At 39.2% G+C, this 12,060-nt stretch overlaps 1 long non-coding RNA gene across 1 annotated transcript; it reads left to right on the forward strand.

Annotated features, from left to right (window-relative positions):
- The first annotated feature begins 4,890 nt into the window (after positions 1-4,890).
- Positions 4,891-6,022, forward strand: LOC309495573. The gene is made up of 3 exons (XR_014204717.1): positions 4,891-5,006; positions 5,443-5,470; positions 5,556-6,022. It is a non-coding gene; the product is annotated as an uncharacterized lncRNA (long non-coding RNA).
- The last annotated feature ends 6,038 nt before the right edge of the window (positions 6,023-12,060 follow it).

A 12,060-nucleotide genomic window follows, 5' to 3' on the forward strand; every position in this document is an offset into this window, starting at 1 on the left:
GCATAAAATTGTGGTATAGAGCATTCGGCAGATGGTCTTTCAGTGCTACTGGACCAGTGTACAGGAGAAAAGTTCTGAACTCTGTTGCTTTCCACCTATCTACCTCAACAAGGGATCTCCCTTTCCGTGCAAACTCTCTGGGGAGTCTCATGGCAAAGGACATAAGCACTGCAGAAATTAGGCCTATCTGATGAGCACCTAAACGAGTTGGAAGTGGTCCCCTCATCCAAAACCCTATCAACTTTCTCACAACGCCAAGAAAAACCAGGTGCATAACATCTAATGGAAATTGGGAGACCATACCAATTCCAACCCTTGTCAACACACTGGTCCCTTTATGGTGAAACTCATCGTCTTTATTATTAAAAGACGTATCTGTCCGTAGAGGTGAATCGACTTCAGGAAAAGTCATGCGAATTTCCGCCCATGTTCCCTCCTGTGTGCATTTTTCACAGCCGTGGTATGCATTGTGGGCTTTAATGTTTTAAACTTGCATCGCAAACAAAATTTGAAATTTTTATATCTACACATTTGCCAATTACATCCACACCCTCTAATTTAAGCTTTCCATATTCATTCACAAATGATTCTAGGAACAGATTGACATTCTCTGGTTTTTTAGATCCAAGATATAAAGCAATGACGAATGGTTGTTTTGTTTTGTCTTCCTCTACCAAGCCTAGAATGCTAACTGCTTATTGCTGCTTTTGAACAAAGGTAGTCCATCAATATTCACTTGTAAATGAATGGCCTGTGGGAGAGGGTCTATCTGGTTTAACATATGCCTAATGCCTTTCTCAATTCCAAAATAATGCATGGTGCCACCAGCAATCTGCTGGACCTCATAATTAGTTGGAGTGCCTAAAAGAGTGCGGGCATCCTTTGGGAGATATGGATGATATTTTCTCAGGATGCCCAACAGCCCATTTAGATGGCATTGTGGAATTTGGCTGTCTATTGCCCAACCTCTGAGCTCCTCCCCAAGACACTCTGCAGACTCAACAAATTCATCATCACTTGAGTCTGTTTCTGTCAGAGCATCTGACCAAAATCCATCAATCACGTTATCGTCAACATTAAACTCAGTTTCTAACTCGTCTGATTCATAGGACATGGGCCAATCAGATGCAGCATCTGACCACACATCATCAGCTGGGGCGTTTTTTTCCAGGCATATGTTTACATCGGCTGCGTCAGATTCAGCATTGACGTAAACCTCACTAACGTTAAGGATATTGTAAGCCCTCCGCTTTGCCTGACGTTTAAGTGTTCTGTCTGAATAAATGTTGTTTGCAGACATAGTTAGTATGCTGCCAAACAAATAACTAACGTTAATTACAGTTACTACATCTGATTTCGATTCTGTTTAATCTAGACTACGAAAGCTACAATGCTAGCTAGCTAACGTTAACTGTTGTTAGAATCTAGCAGGCTAACGGTAAGTTAGATGCTAGCTGTCGTTACATTGAATGTAAATTATGCTGGCTAAATTATAAGGCTACATTTACATCTGATAGCTAACGTGAAGCCATAACAATGCCTTACAAGATAACAGATTGATTATATATTAAAACAATATATTGAATCGAGCAGTTTACCTTGGACTGGCTGGATTAATGACTGAAGTGACGTCTAGAAGAAGGCTAACGGTTAGAAGATAACGGTAATTCTAAATCACGAGAATGAGCTCGCGCCTCAGCTCTTCTGACGTGAGTGCGCGCGCGCGGCCGGCGCTCTCTGCTCGTAGATTAAATTATTCGTAAATTAGTATTATTTTTTTATTTTACTTTTACTTTACAGTAGCGATGGATACTCTATTTTTTCATAACATATCCTATTTATATTAGCCCATTTCCATTACGTGGACGCATCTGATGAGTTTTATCGAGCTGATGTCAGCGCGCGCTGTAGGCATATTCATATTTTGCCGCTATGTGGAAAAAATCCAGCAAAATGCACCGGCGCGTTTGTCGACCCCAGAGGATTAACTTTAGCCTAACCATAAATTGTGATGATATGATCACTCACCTCAAGACGCCGCGGCGGTGGTGGAGTCCATGCAGGATCGAGGAGCAGCGTTTGGCACTGCGTCGCTTCTCAGCGCGAGCTGTGTGGAGAAGCCCATTTCCACCTCTATTGCGTTGGAGAAGCAGTCCCGAGTAAAACTCAGGTTGCACACTTGAGTTCCACTGACGCCTAATTTCCTAGTCTGAAAGCTATGCCGTCCAGCAGTGCTGTTGCAACCAGCAACACTACACCTACGTACCCTCCTGACCACTGTACTAAATACAGATAAATCTACGCTAACTTGAAGCTATCCTAACTGATGCAATACTATGCGCGGTAGCCTATTTTTTTACAGTCTATGGTGGTACTAGCTCGTACCAAGGGAGGGCGTGGTGAGCTGGAACCAGCTAACGTCACTTAGTACCGCTTACGTCACGCAGCACCGTGTACCAAAACGTAAATTATAGTTCGCCTCAAAGTTTTTAATTTGTGTATTTATTTAATTTGTATTATTTCTTCCCCAAGCTCATAAAATAAATTTCGGTCGCACATATATTGACAGGGTCGGTCGGAAACCGGAACCAAACAAAACATTTTTTTTATGCCTAAGATGTAACGTTTACAGCAGACAGTGTGTCACAGCACTTTATGAAAGATCCTGGACTTTACACATTCAATTATGCATATATTATATTTTGCACATTATGCAATGGTTTGCACATATTTTGTCTTGGTTTTGTATGTTATTACTTATACTGCATTTATACAGTAAACTTGTTTAGCATAAACTTTAATAATAAATAAAGTACTTTTTAGGAGAGATTGAACCTGTTAACTCATTTTACCCACTTATGCTACATATTCAGTTTAACGCAACATGTGAATGTAGAGGTAACGTTATCCATTTTTACTTTATGTAACCATCTTTTGTCATACGATGTCCTGTCATTTTTTTTTTTTTTTTTTTTTGTAATCTTTAATAAATACATTGTTCTGATTCCACACATTTGATGCATTGTATTGCTTGGAAACAACGTCATAAAAAGGAGCCAGACACTCTTTTCCCTATGTTTACTGGGAAGAATGGTAAAACATGAAATGCTGCATGCATATATTTGAGGGAAGTGGTGGGCCATTGCAGCTGACCACACCAACGTTGGCCCAATGTTGTATTTCTGTCAGATAGATTGGGCCAACGTAACCAACCAATATTGACGTTGGCCCAACGTCTGTTTGCTACCTGGGTATACTGTTATAAAAAACTGATTTGTGAGCTTTAGAGTAACTAAAGGTGTTTGAATAAACACGAAACACACGTGATCGTTGTCATGCGGTGAATCCGGCCAATCGTGGGACAGCTGTGTCGTCATCAGCCCTCCTGCAACCGCTCTTGAGAAGCTGCGCTGGCTATTGTTTTATAATTGTTTTATAATTATTGTTGATATTATGTGATGTATATTTTCTCTTTTGTATGTTTCCGTTCTCAGCATTAATAAAAAAAAATAATAATAAAAAAAATAAAGGTCCCATGACATAAAAAAATAAAAATAAAAAAAATAAAAATAAAAAAAGAGAAGCTGCGCTGGCTGAGTTCTCCGGCTACTCTCGAAATGCTCTCGCGGTACTTTGATGGCATATGTCACAGTCACGTGGCGTCGGCGCTGTATCAAGTCGGACAAAATTTCTAACCGGCATGTACTGCTTCAAGTCAGCCGCCGATCGGTCTGCGCAGAGCTGTATGAAGTCGAACAAGCCTTTTCTCTCTATGGCTCTGGTTTCCCCGTGAAAGAAAGGATACATAAAAAGGATCAGAGGGTGCTTCTCAATATCCCTCCTCGACTCCTCTCTCCTCCGTCCTCCATCCTATGACCCGGAAACCGATCGAGCTCAGCCATCTTGAAGGACATCTCAATTCTCTAATTGCACCGCGAGGAGTCGAGGATCGAGGAGTGAGGAGGCTTCCTGAGGAGTCACGAGCGAGGATACACAGGTGTATCCTATGCGGAAGAGTTTTATCGACTTAAACGTGACGCACGTCTAATTTCTCCTCCCCCTTCACATCGGTCACAATCATTTTAATTTATACTTTACCTTTGCAGTTTAAATAAACCACACATCTCACATATTTCAACAGGGTATCTTGCTTTATTATTATTTATTATGAATTTCTTAAATAAACAAACTTGAACAACATAAGGGCAGATCCTTTGAGCGCAGCTGATGACGCTGTGAAGTGACGCTTGAGTGATCAAGTATTCCAATGTATAAAAAAAAGTTACATTCGATTCCTCCGTCCTCGCGTCTTTTCCTTGCAGCCTTCCCTCGCATCCTACAGGGGGCGGAGCTGAGACGCGAGGAAAGGAAGCGAGGAAAGGAAACGAGGATGCACAAATAAGAAATGAGAAGCACCCCTAAGCGGCCCATAGCTATCCTCATAGATATCATATAAAGGCTAGATGTCTCGTCCGCGCTGCTGGCCAATGGAGCTCGACATCCGCACACGGCGGCCATCTTAAGACAGGGTGCTCGCTCACTCATAACATGGTGCATGTACTTTTAAATAACCATAACTTGCTCAATTTTCTACCGATTTTCAAACGGTTTGGTTTGTTATAAACGTCAGAGATGTAGCTATTATACTGCATACATATGAATAATTATGTTCAAAATGTTTAAGCATTCAGAATTATAGCCACGTTAATAACGTTTGTAAGAAACCAAACCGTTTGTAAATCCGTCCAGATTTCAGCGAGATAAGAGGATTTGTGTGCGTGCTGCTCACTCACCTTAATTCACAGAGCCCTGTCCTAAGATGGCCGCCGGTGATGCCGGAAGTGACTCCGCCTTAAGACATCTAGCCTTTATATGATATCTATGGCTATCCTACCATATTCTACCCCAAAAGTCATTGCGCGCCGTTGACGACAGCATTTTTTATTTATTTTTTAAAGGCGGCCGAGACTGGAGTTCGGTGGTGGACAGCAAATTCACATTTAAATGTAAGTATTATGTTTTCATTTACTCGAATAGATTAGCGAAACCAGAGTTAAAGTTTCTCATAAACTTCATCTTTACTCCTTCGTCACCATTGCGTGGCTTCATTTGTCAGGTAGTTTGAGGCAAAACTTGTGCTAAACGTATTTGTAATATTTGCACTAGTCTATCTCACTTGTGTATTATAAGAAATATCACTCACTCTATAAAGCCCACAACAATAAGAAAAGCATTAGATAAGGCAATGGGGTTTCACTTTTATGTGTTTTTGTAGTGCTGTCATGAAAGCTATGTCTAAAGGTTTTAACCAAATTTGAGTTGCCAGAAATTATGATTTCTGAAGTATTTTGTATGCATGTCTTGATGTGTCATATTTTGCAGTGTTAACAATGCACTTAAGATTGCACGCCTGTGTTAAGTTCCTTTTTCTGCTTTTTTTAGAGCAATTCAGGAGAAAAAAAAATACAAAGTAAGAAAGTTAATACACACGTCTTTGCTGAAATGTATTGTGTTGTTGTTGTTAACAAGCCGTGGTTAATTTGCTCTGCCCTTAGGATTGCAATGTCCTGGGACAGGTGAGGGTGTGAGTGGGAAACCCACTGCTGAAACGTGGCCCTGGTTTGTCCTCATGGATGAGATGTTGGGGCAGATGCATTGCACCAACCCCCCTGTCATCATTGCCTCAATTCCTGAGGACACACCAGGGCCGAATTCAGCAGTGGGTGCCCACGGTGAGGAGGAGCCAGGAGCAGCAGCACCAGCAGCAGCAGCAGCAGGAGCACCAGCACGAAGGCAGAGGCGTGGCGAGTAGGGAGAGGATGGACAGGCTGTTTTCTCTTCTTGAGAGAATGATTGAAAAATATATTATTTTTTTTCTACATATTCTTGTTTAACTTTTTTTTACTTTTATTTTTTAAAAGGAAAGAAAAAGTCTGTACATTATTTTTATGCAACTTTAAATGTGTAAATAAAAGAGAATGAATTGTTCTGGACATTGTTGATTTTTGTAATGACAGTAATAATTTCTACATTAAACAAATTCTTGTAGGCTATACCCTTTTTAAATTTTTTTTATAAAATTGGTCAATGAAAATCATTTGTTCCACGGGCTACATTAAAGTAATTTTTCCAACTATTAACAATATACGTTAAACATATCAAAAAACATTTACAGTACATAAAATAAGAAAAAAATGATGTAGACTTTTATTGAGCTGAGCAGGGAGACCCTGGTGTACTGCTGGACCGGGATGGGCTCCACAAGAGACCCTGGTAAGGCCTCTCTGCTGGTGGGACATCATCTGGGATGGTCTCCAGAGTGTTTGACTAAGTTGTCTACCAACAGGTTTGCAGGGCTGACTCAATCGACGGCTCCCATGTCACCGAGTTTTTTTCATTTTTTTTCCCAAAAGTATATTTCTGAAAAAAGTACTTTTAATAACTATAATTATTTCTGAATATTTTCAAGGTTGTTACATTATATACTTTTGTGTAGTTTAATGTAAAATCATATGTGAGGGGAAAAAAGTAGGCTACTTCAGTAGGTTACTTCACATTTGTACGTGAATACTTAACGAAATATGCAGTTCCGAAAATTAAAGTAACAAAATGTAGGTCTATTGTCACAATATTAACAAATTATTGCTAACTACAGCTGCGTCCCATATCAAAGGGCGCATCTGGAGCTCGGACCGGTCAGAGCCATAGAGAGAGAGAGTTGCGACACTCTTTGATGTCGCCGCTATGGCTGTCACGTGGTTCATGTAAGCCCCAATAGTTCCAAAACGTACGCTGGCTGTCATGTTCTTCTATGGGACAGACAGCAGCGATTGCATTATTGAACGGTAAATATAAAATAAAACACACACCCAAGTACTTTTTCAGCTGTTATTACATTATTGCATTTTGTTAATGTCAGTTTTGCATTTGGAGATAAGTTTTAGGCTATATTTTTGGAGGGAAAAGCTTAGTGTTCATGTTCGCATGGGTAGTAGCACTGGCTTTAGCGGCTCTAACTTAACTTTTCCATATCATTCATCTGATGATGGACGTCTCATGATATTTATTTTAGCACAACTGGGCTGTATTAGGCTATTGATTCCAGTGATTTTGCTTTATTAGGCTATTGATTCCCGTGATTTTGCTTATAAATTTTGATTCAGCCATTAGCCTACCTTCGTGATCACGCAAAGAGGTCTGCCGTGGCGGTCCGTTCAGAATTCGCTTAGAAGCTAGCTCACTTCTTCTGATGAAAGTGGCCACCCCCAGGACCACAACGTGAAACATGATCATGTTAAGACTAAGAATATTATTTTAAGATTAAGGCCATACACATTATCAAAACTATAACAGATTAAAAACGAATTTAAGCATGGCTGATACAAATGAAGGTTTTCAAATAAAATATTTTTTATTAAACAATGACAGACAACAAAAATGTGTGCTTGTGTGTGTGAACAAGAAAAACAAAAACCAGGGGCAGGTGATCCATGAAACAGACAGGACTGGTGATGGCCATAACAATCCTAAAGGTCCAGCATTGTTCTCACAAGCCGCTTCACTCAAGACAATAATAACATAATGAAAAGTTAGTATATCCCAAAAAAATTTAATTAAATAAAAGTTGCTATAAAGGTGGTAGCGATTCATTACCGAACTCTGACGAAGTCGCGCTAGCTAACTAACGTTAGCTAGCAGGCAGTGCTTGAAAATTGGTTGAAACAACCAACATAAAATATAAATAATTACGCTGTGCATGTACAAATGAAGACCAGTATAAGCATCGCAAAGGGCCTCTGATACAATATAGACAGTTGACAATTCAAAAGAGGTCGATATTTCGGCAACTTAACTCTGGAACAACTCGACGCGCAGCAATGTAAGTGAATGGTGTCCAACGCCCAAATGACAGTGTTTGGAACTATTCCGATCTTCATATCCCGGAAGTAGGCGGTTAAAAGCGCCGCCATTATTTACAACGGAGGTCTATGGGAGTGTCGCAACTCTCTCTCTCTATGGCTCTGGGACCGGTCTAGCCTACGGAGGATTGTTCTTGTCGCCTGGCAACTGTGACAGCTGCCGATGACGAGCGCGAGAAATACTGGACTTTTTTATATTCAATTGGGTTTTATATTCAAACAGGGCTAAACCGAAAATACATGACCTGGCAGCGCCGGGGCTGAAACATCCTCCCCAGATAGCCACTGGACGCTGCAACGGAACAGGGCCGCAAACGCAAAACGATAGAGCCGGGTCTGGCCCGCATCCGCCTCACGGACTCGTTCCTGAGTCCAAACGCACATCGGGCCGAAGCCGTTTCTGGTCTGTTTTTAGGGGTTGTTGCGGATATGTGCCAGCGCCGATCCAGCACCGCCTGATCATCCCGTTACAGATGCGTAACGGGTGCGTGAAACGATTCCGCCTACCCGAGCTGTGCCAGATGTGTTACGATTCCACTTAAATCACCACTGGATTGTCCTTTTGCCTTATTTTCGGCATTTTTGTCAGTTAGGGTATCATAGTAACCTATGCTACCTAGGCATACATAAAGTTATTTTATAATAATGCTCTATCTACAGTAATTATCTTTTATTTTTTATTTTTTCTGTGTAAAATAACTATGAAGTTATGTCTAAAAATGCAATAAGTACATACATTAAAATACAAAGTTTGTATATTTACAGTTTTAATTTTTGCAGATCCAGTTTCACAACTTTGACCAATCTCTAATTAAGTACTTAATAATAGCAAATGTACAGTCAATTTCTGTTAAATTAACTAAACGTACAAGTACGGAATACCTGCACATTTACAGTATTACTCATTAAACAAACACTGAACATCAAGATGCGTGAATGATAGGAAATACAATCTTAGTATATAATTTAGAACATGTAAAAATATCCACATTAAAAGACAATTGCTGTATGCCTTTATACTCTAATATAACTTATTTTAAACATTTACAATTACATTTTATCCAAACTTAAAATTAAGAGAACAATAGAAGCAACAAGTGCAGTGACAAGTCCCAGTTAGTGTAGCACAGTGCACATTTTTTTTGTATATTTTTTTTTATTAAAACAAAGATTTAGTATTATTGGGTCAAGTGTTTATGAAAAGATGGATCTTTAGCAGTTTCTTGAAAATGTGTTGAGTTGCGCCGGTCATCCCACCAGCAGGGAACAGTCCAGGTAAAGGTCAGTGAAAGTGATTTTGTGTCTCTTTGGGATGATGGCACCACAAGGCGCCGTTCACTTGCAGAACACAAGCTTCTGGAGACACATAGATCTGAAGCAGTGAGTTTAGGTCTTGCTGCAGCATCTGGATCAGTTGCAGAGGTTTGACTGATGCTGGAAGGCCTGCCAGGAGAGCATTACAATAGTCCAGTCTGGATAGAACAAGAGCTTAGAGGGAGTTGTGTGGCTCCGATAGGAAGGGCCGGATCTTTCTGATGTTGTATAAGCCAAATCAGCAGGATCACACAGCAAGGATGGTTTGGCTGAAACCATAAGCAGTTCTGTCTTGGCAAGGTTGAGTTGAAGGTGAAGGTCATTCATCCAGCAAGAATTTTCCATCAGGTAGGCTGAGATGCGAGCAGCAACCGTCAGTTCCTCTGGCTGGAATGAAAAGTAGAGATATGTGTCATTAAGTGGTAGGAAAAGTCATGTTTCTAAATGACAAAGCCTAGTAACGCTACAAAAAAAAAAAAAAAAAATTAAATAGATGGGTGGAATCTAACACAATCGTGGTTTTACTGTAGTAAAACCAAACCTTGTGCAGCTCCAGTGGCCTCACAAGGATCAAATGAATATTCATATGGGAAAATATAGTATAAAACAAATTAAATTTTCTGCCACTTTTAGTGCAATCATATGGAATCAGAAGACTCGGCCATTACAATATTTTAAATTACTTCTTCCCATACCTTGTTTGCCATGATCATTCTGCTTTCCACTTGACCTGAAATCATAAAAAAAATAAAAATAATTAACAACTCAGTATTACATTTACACATGTAAGAATATGTTCCACTGAGACAATGCAAAACTATGATCTGGAAGCTGAACAGGAAAGGCTAACAGTGAAGTTTTGAGCTGAGCTGAGACGAGACACCTAACGTTAGGGGTGTAACTGTCTGTTCATCTGGATCAATGCAATTTTCATAACCAATGATCAAAAGTATCCTATGAAAAAGGCTACTATGATGACCCCAGGCCATCCAAAATGTAGATACGTTACTTTCTTCATCAGAACACAAACATTCTATCAACTTTTATTTTATAAGCCTAATATACACATGCATTCTATAGCTACGTGTTGGCAAGCAGATGCAGCCAGAATATGCAATTTATCATGTTGTGTTCATATTCTAGTCTCATGTGCTTTCCTGTATCATCATCAAGTACAGTATTTACTGAATTCGTTTTCTTACCAGTCTTGAGATAGCCATGTTAACCCTTACGAAAATTAACTATGGTTTAACCACAAAGAAAAAAAAAGAAAAAACATGGTAGGCCTATTTGTATTTGTAGTATAACTGTGGTTATTAAAAATGGTAATAAAAATCCGCCAAAAACGTGGTTACTATAATTAAAACCGAGGATATTTTTTAAGAGAAGAGTTTTCAGCTTCCAGGCAGTGTTTCAAAATGTCCCGCCATTTAAGAGATTGATTTACTGACAGATACTATCGCCTAAAACAAAGACTTTATACACAATTAAACGGACTTTGATATGTATAACAAGTCTACGAAAGCTTGTTTTAGGTCTTTTGAGATGTGGGTTCAACTGATCTTTCTTAAAACAGATGGAAAATGTAAAGACGCATGATGCTACATTTTCAGTGTTTTGCCCTCCAGCTCTCGCCAGTTATGACAGAACATCATTTAAGAATGCTACCGTTAGCTTGAAAACTGTAAACGTAACACAAATGTAATATAAAATATCGTTCACATGTAACTTAGTATAATGAGACTCTTACCTCAGCCGGTGATCGGTTGGCATGATGTCCGCTGTGACGAACAAGGCTCACTGAAAAGGGCGTTATTTCCAAAGAATCCAAACGGACTGACTGACAACAGCTCCTGCTCACGGCTGCTCGCCTCTTGACGAATCCGATTGCTTTGAACCACTGTTGATCTCACAATCCACTTCACGAGAGTAGACTGAATTCAAATCTCCCGCTTACCCAAACTCGACTGATCAGCTAACGTTAACCGTTGTGGGCGGGCCGCGGGAGTAAACAGCGGAAAAGTAATGGCGGCGAATTTGAATCTGCGTCATCGCGCGCGCGCGCGCACTTACACACACAAAGCCCTGAATAAAAAATAAAAAATAAAAAAAACAAAGCCCTGAATGTGCAGCAACGGAGATTTGGAAAAATATTCATAAAATATACATGAAATTATGGGAGAATAAGACAATGAAATAATGATCAAAATGAGTATAAAATAAAATGTGAAATAAAAATAATGCAATACAGGCCTACTGTAGCCTAATAGGGTACTGTGTGTACAAATACTATTATTTAACCTTAAAAAAACTCACTTTAACCCCCACATACTTAATAATCTGTAAGGAAAACATATTGAATCTATGCAGATTTCCGCAGTTATACCTTCTTTACTTTGTTTTCTAATTTCACAGAAAAAAATCTGTAAAATATTACCTAATCATTTCTGTAAAATTACACATAACTCTGTAAAAATACAGACAAGTTCCTTTTAAAAAACGTAAAATTGATGTAAAACCAAAATACAAGCAATTACCTGCAAATTTAACAGTGGACCTTTAAATTACAGCAAATACCTTTTATTTGACAGATATTTGCTGTAATAATGACAAAACGGTAAAAATCTGTAAAAAAAAATACAGACAATTACCTGTACAATTACACTTTTTTTACAGTGTGTGCTGTAACGGACCTTATAGCATCACAAAATGTTGCTGTATAGTTTTTAAACACTGATAATATTGCTCAGCTCAATGACAATGCATTTATCTCATGCTCTAGATAGAAAAAAAAAAATGCAGACAGGTAACCATGTTGTTTTGAAAA

Source organism: Leuciscus leuciscus, assembly GCF_965113295.1.
Source record: "Leuciscus leuciscus genome assembly, chromosome: 3".
In the NCBI taxonomy this organism is placed as follows: Eukaryota; Metazoa; Chordata; class Actinopteri; order Cypriniformes; family Leuciscidae; genus Leuciscus; species Leuciscus leuciscus.